Here is a 21,645-nt window from a genome sequence, read left to right as displayed (position 1 = left end):
TTCTGTGTATAATCATTATTTGTATTGTATATCTGTTTATATTCATTATTTCTAAATTTGTAGCTCTAATTTTATATTGACATATAAAAACTATATGTAAATATGAGTCCTCTTTTCGCAATACTTTTTTTTTTTGAAACAGTCACTCTTCACACAAATCTGCTACTTCTTCGAAAATTCTGCACTTCCCCTTAGGTTCTACCTCGCCTTGATGCATGTCTTGTTTTATGAAAGGCCCTAAATTCCCACCACTTTTATTACCCCTATTCCCACGCCTCTGTTACACCCTAAGGGAGGAGTGCCTCAGAAACTAAATCACTGGCACTCTACAAAGCAACCCCTGTCAATTAAGGCTGGAGATAGATTATTGTTTTTAAGAGAGTTGAAAGCAGCGTCGCCACCTTTAAACCCGATAAATTATGGACAGCCCATCTATTTACCACTCTGGTGAGGCAAAACAAACAGGACATCAAAGGGGCTCACTGAGACCACAGCAATTCCATGTACCAATTTAGTAGCCTTGTGGTAATTATTAAACAGGTCACTAAAGCAATAAGGAAGAGATTTGTATTAGCCAGAACAGCCATTTCAGCTTACAGAGGTTTAATGACAAAGAAAATAACAACCCTATTGCGTTATACTTCTGCAAACCAGGTTATCTTTCATCTTCTAAAAACACACCCACTGCGGTTGTCTTAGGGTCAAACGAGATGTGAGGTCTGAAGGCCCAACTTAACTATGCATGGTGGATGGGAGACAGCATTCAAATGCAGCATGGGTGGGCTGGGAGGTTCAGCTCAGCCCACTGTTAAGCCCCAAAACAGCTGCACCTCAGCAGATTTTAATCCTGGTGGGAATTGGCCTTCTTTTTAAAAACAAAATGGGCAAACTACATTGAGAGCTTTCTATTTATTATATTTCTAAAATATGAATCATTTGTAAAATGTACAACCAGTGTCCAGAGAAGCAAAACACAAACCAGCCGAAATCTGTTCTCGAAGGCTTTCATGGCTTGAGATCCAATGGTTGTTGTGGGTTTTTCAGGCTCTTTGGCTGTGTTCTGGAGGTTTTTCTTCCTAACAGAGACTGGCGAAATATTAGGAAGAAAAACCTCCAGAACATGGCCAAACAGCCCGAAAAACCCACAACAACCACCCCAAATCTGTTTATCAAGAGTGTGTAACATCAGAAACAGTGATTCAAACCACATTCAAGCAAAAACAAACTAAAAATCAAAAAATTAAAAAGACAAAAACATTGTGTGGCACTTCAAAGACTAACTGTTCTATTATAATGTAAGTTTTTGTGGGGCTCTGCCCACTTCTTCAGACATAGAGTTGGCAGACTTCTTTACCCACTTCTTCAGACAATAGAACCATGTCCAGTTTCTTCTAACCTATCTATTGTCTTACGTCCACATCTATATGGCCTGGACCCTTGGGTTTCTACACTATCTTTCAGTTTTTTACCAAAACTGCAAAGGCACTTCTGTGTGTGTTAAAATGGCAGATAGTCTCCCTTTTTCAAGAATGTAATCAATTCCCTTCGAAAGCAAAAGAGGTCACGTGGTCCTTGTACAGAATCTAAAGGTAAGGGTAGGTGATACATCTATTACACCACTAGATTCAGGAGCAAACACTAGTTTCATCAGGCTGAGCACAACCTGTCTGTGGATTGTGCAGAAAAAACACAAGTGTTCCAAAAATCATGGCTAGTTATCTAAAACTCACTATTTACAAAGAGCCCTGTCCTGATATATAGCCATTGTTTTGGAACTATTGTGATTTTTCTGCACAGTCCACAGGTAAGTGATACCAGCTAGTGTTGATCTGTTGCTATTTACCACATTTCCCCTAAAATAAGACCTAACCTGAAAATAAGGCCTAGTATGATTTTTCAGGATGCTCGTAATATAAGTCCTACTCCAAAAACAATCCCCAGTTAAGTGAAACCCTGTCCTCCACCACTGTGCAGCAACCAGAAGAAGACATGACATAAATGTAGATTGTTGCACATGAGAAAAATAAAACATCCCCTGAAAATAAGCCCTGATGCATTTTTGGAGCAAAAATTAATATAAGACCCTGTCTTATTTTCGGGGAAATGGGGTAGTGGTCTAATAAAAGCATCTCCTGCCCTTGCCTTTAGTCATTTTCCTTGTTAGTTTTAATAGATGATAGGATACAACTGCACTGAAAAGTTAAAAACACACACATAAATGTTCCTAAACACATCCACACCTGTTGCCTTGTATTTGGGCATGAACTTAAGAGCGAGGAGGAAGTGCTCTTGACTCTGTCTGTTCTCTGTGGCTGGAAAGAGACATTACACTGGTAACACACAACAACAAACTCACTAAGTAAGCACTCTTGTCAGGAGCTATCTATAGAGATGTCTCTTGGCCCAGCTGGCTCTGAAATTGGCTCCAGCTGCTCATGGGATAAAGAATCAGAAACAGCAGCAAATCTGACATCCTTGCAGTGAGAAAAGGGTGGTAAATAAACATATTTCAAAAGTAAAGTATCACCTGGCAGTTGAATGACTAACCAACATCACAAGTTGCCATTCAGCACCTCACTCAGAGAGGCAAGGAGGAACTCGTTTGGCCCAGGTTAAATACAACCCCAAATCCTTCCTGTCCTGATTCCAAAAGAATGGCTGTCCACTTATCCAGGCCCCCATGGCCCAAACCACCAAGGTTTCTCTTGTGGCTTGTCTGTAAATGTAAATAGGGGCCCATCCCAAGCAAAAGCTATCTCAAGCCATTCTACTCCTATCTGTCTCTTTACCAATAGCAGGAGATTTTCTGTGTACAGTATATATTTGGACGGTAGATGAACAGTGGTGTGGTAGAACCAGAATTCACAGGGTCAAAGTCCTGAGACTTTGAGAGTAACAACGTTTATGACAGTGTCCAGCCCTTTAAAACTTCCCTGTTCCATAGGAGCTTAACTGCAATTCTCACAGTAACTGGATTTTCCAAGAAACTCTGCTTTCTTAAAAATTTAAAAGGAAAACATTGAAGACCCTCAGCATGTTGGATATGAATGTGAATAACCAAGATAGGTGACCTAGGCAGAGTTTCATTGCTTCCTGTTATTTAACATGTAAAATTTGCGTAGCGTTGGCATTCTTCAAATAATACGTTGACTCCACTTCATTTTCTGAGGCAAGAAAGAAAACTGAAAACCTGAACCATGTTTTTGTTCCTCAAGCTCTCTACATACAGAAGGGAAGCAGGAGGGAACTTCATGCATAGGGACAACATACAAAAGAAGAGAGGTTCAATGGGATACCAGGTCACGACTGGTGTCGTTAAATGACAAGGAGAGCCTGAAACAGGTGCTTCTAGTCTGGTCTAATGAGGCAATATCAGCTATCCTCAAGTTGACTTGGAACAGCATGCCAAAAACGTCTTAATGCCACTGGCAGTTTGACACTGAAACAGACCGCCTCAGATGGTGCTAGACTCTCCTTCCATTAGATGTGGGGCTGGATTATTTTTGTGGGGAGAAAGGCCATAGCTCAGTGAGAGAATACATGCTCTGTATGCAAATAGACTGAGAACTCCTGGGGGAGAAAAATATGAATATTGCTATCACAGGTGGCTGGGCTGATTGGACCCTTCCCTCCCAGAACTGGGCTGTCCACTTACCACTTGCAGCACGGTGCACAAGGCCATCATCCTTTGTGCTGCACCAGCTGTGGAAGTCAGCAGTGCAGGGAGAAAGGGAAGCCCCAGCCGGGCTACTTCCACAACTGGCGTTGTGTGAAGGACAGCCCCATGCACCGTGCTGCAAGCAATAAGTGGACGGCCGAGTTCTGAGGGGAAGGTCCAATCGGCCTGGCCACCTGTGGTGGCAAATACGAATATTCCATCTCTCTTCATAATTGACAATATGAACATTTCTGCAATGGAAATGTCCACATTGCTATTGATTGATAACTGAAATTTCTCCATAGCACTTATGTTAGCCATCGAGGATGAAATCTGCTACCTGTCTGCATAGCCCTGTCCTATGGTCTGTTTCTTAACTGCACTACTATATACAATACTGTAATTTTGCTGCTGACTTTTAAAACAGTGCCATTGCTTTCCATGGCACTTCACAGACTAATGTAAGCAAAAAAGACAGATCTTTGCCCCCGGGGACCTGCAAACTAAATTTAGTTGGTGGGGAGACAAAGATCAAGACAAGGAAGGTGCAAGTGGGGGAAACGCTTTTTCGACATTAGGTATTTTACTGATAGAAGAGGCAAAGGGAATTTTGTAACACATGGCCTTGGGCAGCATACTCAAAGAAGGCATGCACAGAGAGAAAAATAAGTTGATTAAAGGGATAAGAGACTGAAAGCTTTCAGAGAACCAGAGCTAGCACTGGTGTCAATATCTCCAGTAAACAACTGCCACTTTTGCTGAAGCTGAAGTGTGATTCTGTCCATAATCAGACATCATTTGCATAATGGAAAACATCTGCGCCATTTTACTCTGCCTCACCTGCCAAAACTGCTTTTGTGACCACAGAATTTGCATATGGTTTTCCACCCGTCCTGCCTCATTTAAAAAAAATGCTCACAGCAAAGCAGTGAGTCTTTCTGTGAAGCATCTCACCATTGCCTCCCTCTAGCTCTCTTTGTAGACAACTAGTTATGAAGAACAACCAGTGGCTCTAACAAGGTTGACACATTGCCTTGTGCACCCAGAGGTGCATCCTAAAAGTCTGAGAAGGCATGGGCAAACAAACTATCCACAGTATCTGTGGTAGCTCCATCCACGTGTCAATCTCAGTTTGTGGGACCAAGACCACACCGGCAACTCAAAGGAGGAGGTTTCCACTCATGTGGTATTTTTAAAAAAGGAATGAAGAAAGACCACCACGGCTTTCAAGAGAAAGTGGATGAGCTCATCGCTTCTTTCAAAGATATGCAAGAACTCTATAGCAAAATCAAGATCTAGCCTGTATATATGACCCCATGAGGTGATGTTCATTTGTTTTAAAAGCCTGATTGTGATAAACGGGACAAGAGCATAGAGGTTCTCATCGAAGTGCGGTCCTCCAGTAGAACCTCCAGAGAGGTACAGACTACTCCACTGCCAACGCCTCCCAAAAGAATACACTAAGGGACTGACACCTGGGAACTGGAGACAAGCCTGCAGGGTCTAACTATAGCCACCCAGAGCAAAGAAGAATTGGCGGGAAGGGAAGAAAGAGGGAGGTCCATAGCAGAGGTGTGAATGGGGGTTATAAATAGGGAGGATGATAACATCCCGGGGGCTGGGAACTCATCTGGGTGGAAGACCCATGGACTGGGAAATGGGAAAGGGTAAAGGTACCCAGAGAGGAAGCCGACTATTGCTGAAGGAGAGGACTACCCCAGCACCCGTCTTACTGGGGTGAGTCCGAGGCGAGAGAGTGGAGGAGGTGGCTGAGGGAAGAGAAGGAAGCAGTGGCAAGAGAAGCAGAAGAACGTCAGGCATGGTGAGCCGAGGAGGATTATGTACCTCCGGGACCGTGGGGAAAACTAGCGAGAGAGAGAGACCCGGTATGGCAAGGGGACGAAGATGACGAGACCTCCCCATTATTGAGGGATGATGGAGCAGATACAGATGTGCCAGATTACGACCCCTTTCTAGCTGGACCCTGGGACGTTAAATCTTTGAACCCGTTTGAATCAGAATTGTGGTTGCCCCTGCACGCCCCGTTGGCATCGCAAGAGAAGTTAAAACATGCATCATTTAAAGAAGTTCTTCCTTCGCCAAAAGAAATAAATACTAGTTTAAATTTTGAGCTAAAGCCGACTCCTGGTTTGTTTGAGCAAAGGGGAGGGAGCAATGTTGAATCTTCACACCGATGCAGTGTTAAAATACTGTACCTCGTTTCAAGAGAAATAAAACCACCAGTCTGGAGAAAGTTGGAAATCCATCCAAAGTTGGAAATCCATCCAAACTTTCCACAGATTGGTTGCTTCATTGTCTTCAAAAAAGGCCTTTGAATATTGCTGGGCTGAAATAGGTTGCGGTTTTAAAAACAAATATACCGTACATCAACTTACAGCATCTTGAGACATGTATCTTCCATACATGAGGTTTTGCTGGATGCTCTCCAGTCTCTGTTATCTATCTATATGCTACAAGTTCACATGAGTATGGAACATTTTTAAAACTCTTAACTCCCAACATATCTTAATCAGTATAGCCTGTGCAGGATTTTGGTTGTTGTAATCTAGAAAAACAACTGTTCAACCTCTGCTTGTTAGATGCATAAAAATATGAAGAACACATTACACTGAGTCAAAGCTTTAGTCTTCTACCCCAGTATTTACGGCCTCTTCCCCCTGACAGTGACCTAACTGACACATATAATCAAGAAACCAGCAGTGGTGGTGTTTTTTCCCCTTTAAACTAATGGCAGGAACACTGCAATTTTTATTAGGAATGCAGTACATGAGGAGAAGAGTTTTAACTCCTTCCTCTGCTATCGTGATCCCAACAAAAACTGTCTCCTGCCTATACTGCTAGAAAAGAGCTCTCATTGGTATCAACGATGACCCCACCCAATACTCCACGAATAAGGAGACAGATTATGGGACCATCTTCACCGAGATCATAATGGAAGAAGAAAGGGTTAAACTTTGTATTCCACAAGTATTGCAGTCCTGATGAAAATCCTTCCTATAATGGCTATTAATTTTTTGAAAACTAATTAAGCTTCCTCTAATTACATATTTAGCATGTCTCCTTTTGCCCTCATATCCTTTTAAGCAGACACACACGCAAAAGTTTAACACAGAATTTTGTGTATGCAAAATATGTGTTCTGCCTCAACACCACCTTCAAAGCAAGTTTCTAGCCCTCATGGCACTCATTACATAATCAGATCTATATCTACTGGGAATCTTGAGACCAAAATTGATTTATGTTGATTGGGCACAAAGCTTTAGAGCCCTAGAGAACCTTCCATGACTTGATTGTCCAGAAATGCTGAACTAAACGCCCATCCTCCTCAACCAGCATGGCCAGTACTGGACAGATTATGGGGATTGTTGTGCAACACATTTGAAGGGCAATGGATTAGGACAGTCTGCTATATATATTTTCTTGCCCCTCATCATAGCTCAGAACACCAAAGTAAAATACTAAACCCTACAGAAGAAATTTATTTAAAATAAGAATCCATGCACATCTGTTCAATTTGCCTGCTTTATACAGATATTAGAATTTTTCTTCCATTTATTACTACTACACTACTATTACCGCTGCAACCTCTACGATAAATTAATAAGCTGGTTAGTACATGTGATTTGGGTTCATCAAAGATCTGAAGCAGTTCCTCCTTTTTGGCAGGAAATGACAACGGAGTCTCTTTTTGAACATTAACAGGTTTATTGGTTTTAACATTAGGTGAATCAACAATCACTTCTACTGGTTCAAAAAAACTAGTATCAGGTAACTGTCCATACTGTGGGGACAACAGTTCTGTTTTCAAACTGACAGGATTCATTGAGGAGCTGGCCCAACTCATTCGCAATTGGTGGGTTTCCTCATTGAAGTATTCTAAACCGCGCAGATTGTCCCGCAACAGGGGTGTCTGGCCTAATCTCCCTCCGGTGGTGGATTGCTGAAAGAAGAGTCTGGTCAGATCACCTTGTCCTCGCAGATATACTACTACTGTCCGTTCTAAGGAATCTACAGTGGTGCCCCGCATAGCGAGGTTAATCCGTTCCGGACTAACCCTCGCTATGAGGAAACATCGCTAAACGGGACACAAAATGGCATTGGAACGCATTAAACTTAATTTAATGCGTTCCAATGGCTTCTATACTCACCGTTAAGCGAAGTTTCCTCATAGCGCCGCCATTTTCACGCCCTCGGTAAGCGAGGGCAGGGCGCGAAAATGGTTGCGGCGGCCATTTTGGGTCCTTCGGCGGCCATTTTGGAGCCGCCGAACAGCTGATTTCCCGGCGTCGCAATGCAAAGATCGGTAAGCAAAACGCTTACCGATCTTCGCAATGCAAGTTTTGGCCATAGAGGCCATCGGTAAGCGATCGCATTAGCAATCTCAAAAAAGAGATCGCTATGCGATTTCATCGTTATACGGTGCGCTTGTTAAGCGAGGCACCACTGGGATTTCTTTTTCTTTGGATGTGTTCGGATTAGGCAATAATCCTCCTATTTTCAGATTAGGAAAATCCTCCAACAATCCTCTCATTCTATTATATTCTGATTCTTTTTTTCTCCTTTTTTCCTCCTCCTTCCTTCCCTATCCCCGGTACTCTGAATTGTCTCCTCCCACTTTGTTCTCCTATCTCCTTCTCCCACATGGGTAAAATTAACTCCCCTCCTCCTCTCACTTCCTCTTCCACCAAACATATCTCAATATTTTCCTCTTTTTCCTTTGATTCCCTCCTTGTCTCTTCCACTACATTCAACTCATCGCTTTCTAATCTCTCTCTCTCTTACAACTCTGTCTCGCTTGGGCGTCTTTAGTTGAGGGGATGGCTCACTCTGGTTTTTCTTTTTCTCTACAGCTCCTTCACAGTACACACCATCCAAACGATTCTACCTGCCAAAGTACAATTTGTGTCACTCCTCTACTATTTGCTGATTTCTGTGACTTCAACTCACAGACATGCACTGATGGTCCAGATATGCTGAATGGCACAACCATTCTTGCAAATGGGCAGCACAGCCCTTTAGGTTCAACCTGTGCACGAGAAAGAGTGAGATGGGGTAAAGGTGGTGTCTCACTTGTACCCAGGACTTAACTCCAGACATTTTATTTTCAATTCAAAGCCTCATTCATGGAAGATGTGATATAATAAGTGGGGTAAATTGTATGTCTGTCCATGCGCAAAGTGTCTTTCTGTTTCCCCAGTAACAGACTCATAGCTACTATAATAGTGCCAAACCAAACTGTACAAAACAAAGTAGTGTACTTCAAGCATTATTTGACAGTTAGCATCCCCAAATTTGCACTTCAAATATATCATCAGAGGGCAAAAGCTTCAGCCTCTGTCAGTTTGGCCTACCAGGTTGTGACGGCTGTGATGATGTCACCTGCCTGTCACTGCTATGGCTGGAGTTTATCTGCCTATGGCAGGACAGGAGGTGGGACTTCAGTGGGTGGAGTTAATGTATATAAGGGGGGAGTGAATGTGGTGAAGGCAGATTGGGGAGATTGGGGAGATTGGAGAGATTTGGGGATTTTGAAGAGAGATTGGGATGAGATAGTTAGGGCCTGTTTATTCAAGTTATGAGGTACTGTGCTAGAGTAGGCCTGAATGAGAGAATGATTGAGGGGGATACTTTATTACATTGATTGCCTTATTTAGTTCCTACAGTGATTTACTATTATTTATGTTTTCTCAATAAACAATCCTTTTTAATTTTTGAATCCATACCATTGTCTGATGAGTCAGATCAATAAGTGTGGTTGGTGGCAGCAAGTAAAGTGTGAATGAGAGAGTGTCGTGACCATTGTGACGTGAAAGGAGGACGTCACACAGGTCTATTCGCAATTCGAACCGGTGTCCAACGGCAACTCCAGCCCTCCTTATCTGCTAGGCCGCAATTATACCCTGCACAAGATGGGTAGAATTTGTAGGCAATGATATTTCACTGCTTGAGTCAAATAAGTCCTCCCCAAAAACTTCCATATAAAAATCAAACCAGATTGGCAACTGAATTTTACCTTAACATGGGTGGTGGGACAACTTCCTCCACTACACAGAAGAGCAGCAGATTGGTTTACAGCAGGGGTCTCAAACTCAATTTACCTGGGGGCCACTGGAGTGAGGCTGGGCCACATCAGATTTTCCGCCAAGCGGAGGAAGAGCCCAAGGAAGCCGCCCAGGAGTTTCCTTAGCCTGGTTGGGGCTCCAAGGAGGAGGAGGAGGGGCCCGCGAGCCCTCGTAGCCAGCCATGACCCCCTCCGGCTCCTTCTTCACTACCACCACCAGCAGCAGAAGGACAACGAAGAGGAGAAGGGAGGGAGTGCAGGCGACCGCCTAGCGGGGGGGAGGAGGGCACAACATAAAAAATTTTAAAACCCTCCCAGAATTCGCCTTGCCAAAGGAAAAAAGCCCCCACCAGAACCTGCGAAATTAAACAGAACGAGGCAGGGCCCACACAGGTGCATGTGTGCGCATACACACCAACACACACACACACACACAGAGGTCCGGCAACCTTCCTCTGAGGGCCCCCCTCAAAAAAAGACGCACTCAGCAGCAGCAGCTACTCCCACCATGACAGAGGAGCAAAGTTTGTGATGCGAGCCCAGGCAGCCTCCAGAGCCGAGGCGGCTGAAGCAGGACGAAGAGGAGGAGGAGGAGGAGGAGGAGGAGGAGGAGGAAGCACTGCTGGGCGCTGGCCGGGCTGGTGCTGGGGGTGCCAAGAGAGAAAGAGAGCCAGAGAGCCGCTTCCCTGGAAGAGGCGGCAGCGGCAGCTGCTGTTGGCGGCTTGGAGGCGCTCTTTGAGGACAGGCCGGGAGCGAGTTCTGCTCGGCGGTGGCTCGGGCGCTCGGGAAAAAGGGCTGGCAGCGCACCTCACTCACCGGCTCTCCAAGACAGTGCCTCTTGCACCCTCCATACAAAACTGCAGCCCACCAGCTGGCAGACAGGCGGGCTGGCTGGCAGGCTGCAGTTCCGGATGGAGGGTGAAAAAGGCGCTGTCTTGGGAGAGAGCCGGCGAGTGAGGCGAGGCTTTTTTGACTCTTGACAACAGAGGACGTGTGGGCAGGCAAGGTGAGGGCCACAAACTATCATCTGGTGGGCCGCAAATGGCCCCCGGGCAACATGTTTGAGACCGCTGGTTTACAGAGTGTAAGACAGGGCCATGTGACAGGCATTTCCCCAACAGAGGGGAAATGCCATTCCTGCTGCCTCAAGTTTTTGTCTCACTCTGCTACATTTCAGGGCATAGACCTGATCTATTTAACAATATAATTAATCAACAGTGTAAACCTCTGTTCAGAAATAAGTCCCACTGAATTAAGTAGATCTTACTTCTAGGTAAAGGCACAGAAGGCTGCAGATTTTCCCTAGCAAACAAAAAACAGAGGTTGTGGGAGGTGGAGTACTGGAGGTGGAGGAGATGTAGGATAATAGCTGCAACCTTTTCCCCTTAGGAATTTGCTTTGAAATCCATGCTGCAATGGTCCTGGTGAAGATGATGGGCCTCAGAGCTCTTCTCCCTTTCCTCTTGCCCTTCCCAGCCAGACCATCAGCATTCAGTTCTCTTCCCTCTAATTACATGCTCCAGTGGTGAAACATGCAGCTCTCCTGACTGCTAAAGAGAATGGGTTTTAAAGGCCTTTTATGAAAACTACAAAACCGGGTGACCTGTGGTGCTGCTTACAACCTTTAAAAAAGAAAAGGTAAAAAAAAAAGAGAGAGAAATCTTCCATTCTCACAAGCTTACCTTGTCAGTGGCTAGACTTGTCTTTCAAAATACCAGTACGGAATTCACACCTGGAATGCTGCCCAGTCCGAGACCCACTGGGGTAGTCAGTGAAACAGAAAAGCAAGCCTTTAGGGGGAGAGGGAGGAATCTTGAGTTGCAGGTGAGATCTTGAGATGCAAAACTAACCTAAGAGAGAAGTCTGCTTTTTGCAGCAGCACACCCACCAGCTCATGCATCTGCTGCAGGGAGATAAAGGGTAGCTGAAGATGGGTGCAAGTGAATTCGTAATCCTCCAGGGTGGAGGGAGAGTAGAGCACTGTAGAAACCCTGTATGACTGCAGTCATTACGGTACAGTGCAAAATGCAGAGCTTTAGCAAAGAATAGATAGCATGTCAATCTCATGCCTATAATCTCATGCTAGAATGGAGTTGCTTATTTCCTCTTTCTTTTCACAAGAGCTGAGGTCCTATAAAATGTAAAACAGAGGTACTGTATGGAACATTTGGCCCCAGAGGGGTGTTTTTTTTTTTTTTTTTGAACAATCGCCCCCCATAACCCTAGTCATTGATTGCGCCAACTGCGGCTTTTATCCGTTTAAGTTAAAAACAATTGGAGGACCAAAGATTTCCCACAAGGGTTCCCTGCCTTAAAAGCTAGCCATCAAACAGAAACTTGGCAGGTAAAGCTTTTCCTGGCATAGAGATGGCAGCAGTGGGGAAAGACTCCACCTGCTAAATGCTTCCCTGCCATGCAGCTATGAAAGACACTGGAGAACTGCCAGGAGAAAAAATAAATAAATAAACAGTTGATAATCAAGGGGCCTGCAACATCCATGAGATGACTGTGAAAGGAAAAGCCAAGAGATGAAAAGGGGACCAGGTGGTCAACACTGGAAGTTCATCTACTAGGGCAAGTGGGGTGCTGCCCTGCCTGAGATTCAATCTACCTTACCAGAGGTGGAAAGTCTCTGCATGTGTGTACTGTATATGTGAATGCTTCCTTGCCTTCCTGCCACTTTTGCTCCGGATCTGCCTCCAGTTGGTTACTATGCTATCTATGTCAGTAACTTCTATGGGCATCAGCTATCACTGATAGTAGTGAAGCAGGTGAGCAAAACATAATTGGAGAGGACACAGAAAATCTGTTCAGGGGAAGAAAAATAGAAATTTGAACAATGAGGACCAGAAGCTTCAAGTTAATATAAAATGTGACAAAAAAAAGCAATGTACACCGTTAAGATTTGGCCTTTTGTGGTTAGAACTATAGGGCAGAAAATAACAATCCTGTCCAAACCACCTCAGTGAAGGCAAAATTGTGTTTCTCAATAAATAAAACATCCTGATTGCAAGTACTTTGTGGAGCATGGAAAAGAAGTCTGAAACGTGCTGCTTTTATAAATACAGCTATCGGCGTAAAGCTATTGAACTCCTGAACAGCTTGTCAATATGACTTTAAGAGAAATCATTGCTATTTCATCTCACACTCATCTCTGCATATTGATTACTATCCACATTGTGGCATTCCATGGTACTCTGCCAGACACTTGTTCCTAAGATCCTTTGGAGAAGATGGAAGTGTTAGTCAGGCTACAATAATACACTAGATAGTTCAGAACGTACAGAGTCAAATGCACCTTTCTCTGCCATGTTGCAGGATCTTACGTTGCCCTGACTGGAAACTGCCCTGACCGATTCCCCGCCTTCTAAATCAAATTAGACCCCAGTGATAACCATTCTATTCACAAACACAGCAGCAGCCGTGCCAGACTACAGTAGTTCCATTCCTTAACGACAACATGATTCTAGAGTATGATTAGGATTTCAATCTATCAATTTTGTAGTCCTTATGGTTTGGCCAACAGAAAAAAAAATTTAATTCTGCATTGAGAAAAAGTGACTTCAGCAAACTAAACAATTTATTCCTCTTAGGAAGGCGGGGCACTACACACACACACAACCCCGCATGCAAGCACACTTTCTCTGGTGCATGCGTGCTCTCTCTCAGGCGCGTGCGCAAAGCGGTGAGGAAATGCATGCTTGTGTGCCAGCGCCGGCGTGAGCAATAGCTCACTGAGCTGGGAGCAACAAGGTCAGAAGTTCAATTCCACACTGTGCCTTTAGAAGAACAGCCAGCCTGTGAAGCCTTGGACTAATCATATACTCCCAGGGTGCTCTTAAAAGGGAATGGAAAACCACTTCTGATTACCTTATTTCCATCTGATTTTTTTTTATTATTATTATTATTTTTGGCCATATGACCAAAACCGGAGTAGCCATAACCCTGGGTAAGATTAGCCATCTCAGGTGGCAAATTCTGCTGTTAAAAAAGGCAGGGGGCAGACTTATCCCAATACATGCAATTCCTGTACGGCAGCTTTTCCCAGTACAGTAGATTGCATCCTATGCTAATTATTGGAAAGGAAAGAATGGGGATGGGTGGCATTTGGATTTTGGCAATCACTTAAGGCTTCCCTGGACTCCAAATAGAGCCCTTTGGGGTACAATCTGGATTTGTGGCAAATACCCTGCATTCTTTTGCCACGGCCAAACGCTGGATGCTGACTCCAATGGTGCAGCTGAGCAAACTGCTGCTTCCACAATGCTAAGGTCATAAATAATTCAGCAAATTGAAATCATAGGTTATGCATCCGTTCTTTTCATCTTTCCTCCCTCTCATACCACACCAGGATTTATTTAGCTCCCCTCTTCCCACCCTCTCACGTGGAAATGTCCACTTTTGCCAACTTCACATCCCCCATGTCTTCCAGCTGCCAAAAGCTCTCAGGTTCCCATCATGCTCTATGAATAATGGCAAGTTGCCCAAGGCTCTGCCCAGCCTACAGAGCACCCTCACCAGGCTCAGCATCTCTCTCAATGGCTAATGGCCAAGGCTCTTTCTATGCACAACGCCAGAAGCAATTTGATGATGGCAGTAGTGAGCATCTCCCTTTTACAATGCTGCAACAGAAACAGAGAGACAGAGAGGCAAATTTTGCCAATTTGCGGATCGCCTTCTCCTCCCACTACAGTGGGGTTAATACCTTTAACATCACTTTAAACAAACAGACAGACAGACAAACAAAGTTGTCCTCAATTCCGCAACCTGTAAAAACATACACACTTCATACATTATGATTTTAGTTTGTCCCTGCATTCTGCATGCTACAGATGTTAAGGTCTAGCATTACTGGACATGTTTACAATGCAGACAGCTCCTGTTTAGGCAAGACACCTGACAGTATGCCTCTGTAACAGAAAACAGACGTTCTCCTTTCTAATTTGTGACACACCACATATACCAATTACAAAGAGCAATATTGTATTCTAATACAGGAACTGAGAATGTGTGTCCCCCCAGTTGTTGTTAGAGTACAACTCTTCATGCTGGCTAGCACCGATGGAAGATTTAATAGAACAGAATCTGGAGGGGCCACAGATTATTAGGTTCTGGATCAAATAGTTTACAGACATGCCTGAAGGTGTATCCTTCAGCCACATCTTGAACACAAGTGGGTATACTCCATTAAAAGTGTACCAAAGGAAATTTCCAGGATAGCAAAGCAACAACAAATAACAACAGATTGCACCTGCTTTTCTGTCCCACCAGGTCTTGGCCTCAAGCTGCCATTTTGTGGCAGGACAGTGGTGAAGGAACGGTTGCCTAGCAATTAACCACTACTGGGTAAGGCCCCAAGGTTCCTTTGTTCTACTGGGGAGGAAATGAAGTTGAAAAGTGGCAGCAATGAATGAGCAAATAAGGCAGAGAAAGTTAAATTCCATCCCCATAGCCATTTGCATGTGGAGAAGAGGAAGGGGGGGGGTAAAAGCAAAGGGGCCTAAATCTCTTCAAATGGCCAAACCAGCTATTGAAAACATTTCCCTTACCGTACGGATAATTCAGGAGGTGCTCCAAGCAAGCTGGAATGATACCAGTCCTCCAACAGCGTGTACAGTTTCCAAATGGCAGCCAAAGCAGATGGAAAAGGTCTTGCCTTGGAAGTGCAGAATTTCCTCAAGAAACAATTACATGCGGAGCCAATGCAATGCCAAGGTAAAATCCATCCAGGAAGGGGGTTGCATCAAAGGGCTGAACGAAAGTTCTTCTGTGCTGATTCATCCATTTAGTTCCTTTTTACCTGTAACGAAGGATTTTGCTTGCTCTGTGGAAGACATACTTGAAGATGCTAGTGGGTGTGGAAAGGGGACATAGCTGTAGTCGCCATCTCGCAGAAAAACACATAAGAAGTCTTTGGAAGAGAAAACAGGACAGGCTTTGAAGATGCACCCTCCTTCAGAAACCTTTCTAGGTCTGCACGTCTGCCAGTGCCTCACTGGTCACCAAAACCATGATGGGGAGGGGTCCAAGGCTGGACATGATAGCAGGCTGCTCAAATCACACCCACCCAACTGGGCGCTTGCTAGATTATCGGAAAAGAAGATCGCTCAAACACAGTTTATTACTGCAGTTCCATAAATCTTCATGAGGCAAAGCAAAGCGAGACAGGCAGCTGGGCCGTGAAAGGAAGCAACAGCACTCAGCAGAGCATGAAAAATAGTCAGAGAGAGTGATCATCTAGAAATGGACTAAGAAAAAAAGGTGGGGGAGGAAAGACAGAAACCTGCTAAGGGGAAAAGAACCGCATGGGGGTGGTGGACAAGGAGTGAAACAAAAAATGAGGGGGGGAAGCCTTCAGAATGATAAAAAGAATCTTCCTTGTCCAGCCATTAAAGAGAAAACGAAGAGAAGCACGCTCCTCTTCCCCAGAATTGCTGCAGCTGTCAAGATGTGAGCCTTTCCACTCTGCATATGCAGTGCCTGAGGAAGATGCAAGCCATTCGTTGGCTCGCTGGAGTTTCCCAGTACGGAGATAACCCCTTCCACTCCATGCTGTCAGTGAATGCAGGGCCTCTGTTCACCCACCCTCAAGTCCCTTACACATTTTCCCTCACTAAATTCCCCCTATGTAGATTACGTTGGGACTCAGCCTGCACATTTATTTACAATGCCAGAGGATGCTGAGCCTCAGGACATTTTAAATGGAGATCACCCACAGGCAACGTTGTCATCAAAGCAATCAGATACCTTTAATCCCAAAAAAGGACAACAAGAGGCAGAGGTTGTGTGTAAGAGATTATGCAAAAAAAGAGACAGAGAAAGAAAAGAGAACAGTGTCAGAGAAGAAGAAGAAGAAGAAGAAAGAAGAAGAAAGAAGAAGAAGAAGAAGAAGAAGAAGAAGAAGCCCATGAGGGCTACTTAACCTTCCACCAAGATAAAAGGTGTGAGTATGGGGCCACAGGCATTTGAATATGCAGGAGATGAAATATGAGTCTGCTTGGGTAGGGGACTAGGGCATTTCATATCTTTTGTCCCAGCAATCACTAGTAAAGATCATGAAGCCCACCATGATAACAAAATAAATCTCTATATTTATCACCTAACCTACATTGATGAGTGGGAGGAGGAAGGGATTAAAAGACAGACCACATATTCAAAGTTACCACTAGTATCCCAAATGGTCACAAATGGATAATTCACAGCAGGTAGGATCAGTCGAAGATGGCGCGCGCGCGCGCGTACACACACACACACACACACACACACACACACACACACACACACACACACACACACACACACACACACACACACACACACACACAAAGACATGGAGACTGAACAAGACAGAATTCTTAGTAGTTATCACAAAAACTCTGTGTCATGCCTAAATTACTGTTGTCTCCTATCAGTGGTACATACATGTACCACTGTCTAAGAATGATTGAACCACAGCTCAGTGGAGTTGTGCTGGATCAAAAAAAAATTATGGAATCCAAACAGCCCAAAGTCTGATTCTAGTCAGAGTGGCACACAGAAAGAAGAACAGGAATTAGGGTGTAGAGTAGTCAGCAGTATAGACAGGTAGACAGTCAAAGCAGAGCAGTCACAATTAGTACCACAGATAACTAGTTCAGCAAACAAGTGTTCTATCTAAGGAAGATCAAGAAGGAAACACAGAAAAAGAGGTTCTGAACTCATGGATATTCAGGCTTAACATGGAAGTACTTATAGCCAGGAGAACCACAGGCAGGAAGAATGAGTGGACTGCTAGCAGTCTGCGCACATGCATGTTTAAGCTATCACCCTAGGATCTGCCAGCTCTGTGATATCCCATTCTTCCTCCACTCCATGGCCCTGACTGGTTCACCTAGAGACTAAAGCACACAAGCCAACAAGGAAAAATACAAAGTGCAGACATCCTGTTCCCGGGTTGGAAGTCTTACTTTCCTACAACCCTCATATTGCTGATATTATGTCAAGGCAAACTCAATGCATTCTCAAGCCTGAATTCATAACCACATGGGCTAGAAATGTGATGATTAAACCATATTGATATCAACAGAAACAACTAAATTTGCCCCATCACCAAATTCTGTGGTCTGATATAGTTGCAGAACTGCAGAGTATAAAAAGATTTGCTTTGCTTCACTTGTCCTTATATGTACTTAAGTGGGCAAAATTATAGAACATAATAAGTTTAAACCAATATCAGGGATTCATTAGCTTGCTTGTGTTCTATTATTATATATACAGTCATCTGATAGGAATATCCTTATATGTTTTAAGTAGGACAAACAAGGCAACCCCTTCTTGGAATATGAATCAGACATCAGAAATAGCTGTCTACAGAAACCTGTTTTCCTCAGTCCAATGTGTTTTAAACGTTTGGATTATAATGCTCATCATCCCCACTCACCATCTGTATTGATCATTCTGAGTGGACAATTGTATTCCAAGAAATATGGAGGGCATTTAGGTAGGGTAGGCTCTTTTAAATCTAACAGGACACTCTGCATACAGATTTTAATGTGGCCATAATTCAAACATTCCTGATGAATTTAGGGTCCATATAAGGAACAGATTTGCATTATGAAACTCAGTTGACTATGAACCAGAAGACCTGTGGACTGAAGCCAGATATATTATTAGGGAAGAATGGAAAAAGATATTTTTTGTAATAAAAAGAAAGGAAAAACATAGGTGAACATCCAATAAATCAAGTGGAAATTTAAGCCAAGACTATGAATGCTGAATGATCAACAGGCAAACACACTACTTGACCAGGAGAAAATAAAGAGAAGATGGAAACAGTATGCAAGGATGACAGACACTTTTGAAGAGGAATCCTATGAAGAACCTGCAGTTCTAGAAATTGAAAGCTGCTCCAAAAGCACTAGGAAGAAATAAATCACCAGGAGTAGATGAAATACTGATAGAGCTATTTCACAGAGACTGAATCTGTCCAAAGCCTAAAAAGAATATGTCAAAAATCACAGAAAACAAATAATAGCCCACAGACCAGAAACATTCAGTATACATTCCAATCCCCAAGAAGGGGTGGAGTAACTATAGGATAATTGCTCAAGGTGTTGAAACAAAGAGCAAGAAATGCCTCATGGTCTAGCTGGATTCTGAAAAGAAAGAGGCACTTGAGATAATATTGTAAATATTATCTGGCTACTGGAGTAAATCAAAGAATTTTGGATCCCCAAAGTCTTTGACTGTGTGGATCATAAGAAACTGGGGGTTGTTCTGAAAGAAGCAAGTGTGCCTCAGTACTTTATTGTCCTGATGCATAACCTGTACTGTGGACAAGAAACTACCATTAAGGCAGAATGTGGAGAGACGGAATGATTTCTTCTAGACAAAGGTGTCAGAAAAGGGCGCATTTTATTTCCCAATCTGTCCAATCTGTATGCAGAACGTATCACATGAAAAGGCAGATTTGATTCAGGTGAAGGAGTAAAAATTGGTAGAAGAAGCATCAATAATTTAGGATATGCAAGTGACATAATCTTACTGGCAGAAAGCAGCAAAGACTTGATATGACTTTTAGTGAAAGTGAAAGAAGAAAGAGCCAAAGCAGGACTAAACTGAACATGAAGAAGACAAAAATCATGACTGCTAAAGAACTGGTCAACTTTAATGTTAACAATGAAGAAATTGAAGTTGCAAAAGATTCTGTATGTCCAACCATCAACCCAAAAGGAGACTGCAGCCAAGAAATTGGAAGATTGAGATTCAGAAGGGCAACAATGAATGAACTAGGAAAGCTCATGAAGATCATGTATTTGTGATCACCATGTACAGGTGTGAAAGCTGGACAGTAAAAAAAAAAATCTGAAAAGAAAAAGATATATTCATTCAAAAGGTGGTGCTGGAGAAAAATTTTGTGGATACCTTGAACTGCCAGAAATATTAACAAGGGGGTCCTACGTCAAAGCCAGTCTAAACTATTTCTGGAAGGAAAAATGTTGAAACTGAGGCTGTCCTCCTTTGGGCACATCACGAGAAGACAGAATTCTCTGGAAAAGACAATAATGCTGAAAAAGGTGGAAGGCAGCAGGAAAATAGAATGACCAAATACAAGATGGACTGACTCCCTAAGAAAGCCACCGGCTTGAGGGCTGTTAAGGACAGGAAATTTTGAAGATTGCTCATTCATAGGGTCACCATAATTTAGGGGCAACTTGACAGCACATAACAACAGCAACATTGTTGCAGAAAAGAATTTCAAAGGAAATCTGTAATGTAAAACTGCCGAAATTACAATTCCAGCAAGAAGTTCGATTCTGTTTATTTGAAAAGAGCCAATGGTTTCCTGTCCTACAACAGCTGTTAATTAACTCAGCACTACTATACTGATTGTGTTTTTCCCACCATGTTTATCTGGCATACATTCTACATCTAATTAAATTGTCACTTCTTTTCCCTTTCCTACAAAAGCTCAGGCATCATCATGGCTATTCTGCCTTAGGGTGTGGCAGTTCTGAACAGTGATGCTCTATTGCGTCCAAACCCATCTCTAAGATTTTTCAGATAATATGTTCTTCTCCTTCGTGCATTTCTTTCTACATTTCATTATCTTGAACCATCAGCTGTAATTACTTAGTTTTACTTTTAAAAGTAATTAAGTGTTACTTAATTACTTTTAATTTCTCAGTACTGTATGTGACTAATGTATTCTAATAATAATTATGTCCCATCAAATTAATTCCAACTTAGGGCAACCCTTTCCAGAGTTTTCTAGAAATACAGCATGCAGAAGTGCTTTACTATTCCTTTATTCTGGGGGTACTCTGGAACCATGCATTTTGCCCAAGGGATCAAAGGCTGGATCTTCTGGGATACACAGCAGGGAACTGAACTCCCAGCCTCTGGCTCCTCAACATGGTACACAATTCCTGAGCTATACAGCCAGTCTGAACTATTCTAGATTTCTGCATTTTTTAGTGTTATGATTTCTCTCTGTGTGGCGCAGCGATTAAAACTGTGCTCATGTCTTGGGATTCAATCTCAAGTAGCTGGCTCAAGGTTGACTCAGCCGTCTATCCTTCTGAGTTTGGTAAAATGAGTACCCAGCTTTGGGGTGGGGGAAGGCAATAAATGTGTAGCCTGTATAATGACCTTGTAAACCGTCCAGAGAGTGCTTTAAGTGCTATGGGGCGGTATATATTTATTTTATTTTATTTTATTTTATTTATTTGATTTATACCCCACCCATCTGGTCTAAAAGACCACTCTAGGCGGCTTCCAATATAGTAAAAACAGTGAAATAATACAAAAAACACAAACAGTTACATGAATCATATTGTAATAAACAGAATACAACAATAGAATAGAAAATACATAAGGAGAGAATAAACAGACAAGTCAGATATTAACTGGAGGGAAGGCTTGAATGTATAGCCATGTTTTTAATTGACTTTTAAAAGTGTCCAAAGTTGGGGCCGCGCAGATCTCAGGAGGGAGATTGTTCCAGAGGCGAGGAGCCACTGCCGAGAAGGCCCGGTTTCGTGTCCTTTCTTTCCAGGCCTCCCTCGTCGTTAGGCTCCTCAGCCTCACCTCCTGGCTCATGCGGGTGATCCGAGTAGATCTAGGTGGAAGCAGGCGTTCTGTCAAATATCGAGGTCCTAAACTGTTTAGGGCCTTATATGTAAGCATTAACACTTTGAAGTCAATGCGGAAACGGATGGGCAGCCGATGCAGCATGGCCAGAGTAGGAGAGATATGTTGCTATTTTCTCACTCCAGTGAGGAGTCTGGCCGCCGCATTCTGCACCACCTGAAGTTTCCGCATCAGCTTCAAAGGGAGCCCCACGTAGAGCACGTTACAGTAGTCTAATCTAGAGATTACGAGCGCATGTACTAAGGTAGTGAGCGCCCCCGTGTCTAGGTAAGGT

General features: G+C 43.3%; 1 protein-coding gene across 20 annotated transcripts in view; it reads right to left on the bottom strand.

Annotated features, from left to right (window-relative positions):
- Positions 1 to 21,645, bottom strand: part of SRCIN1 (SRC kinase signaling inhibitor 1) — a 310,186-nt gene that overhangs the window by 176,114 nt on the left and 112,427 nt on the right. Inside the window, exon 1 of one of the 20 annotated variants that reach the window (XM_073004303.2) lies at positions 15,290 to 16,192. The exons of 18 other annotated variants lie outside the window; for them this stretch is intronic. The gene's annotated coding sequence lies outside the window, so the exon portion shown is untranslated. Of the gene's footprint in view, positions 1 to 15,289; positions 16,193 to 21,645 lie in introns of those variants that run through there. One more of the 20 variants, XM_073004301.2, reaches the window with a different exon arrangement.

This window comes from Pogona vitticeps, chromosome 6, assembly GCF_051106095.1.
Source record: "Pogona vitticeps strain Pit_001003342236 chromosome 6, PviZW2.1, whole genome shotgun sequence".
Taxonomy (NCBI): domain Eukaryota; kingdom Metazoa; phylum Chordata; class Lepidosauria; order Squamata; family Agamidae; genus Pogona; species Pogona vitticeps.
The sequence above is the reverse complement of the archived record's forward strand: the minus strand, read 5'-3'. Positions and strand labels throughout refer to the sequence as shown.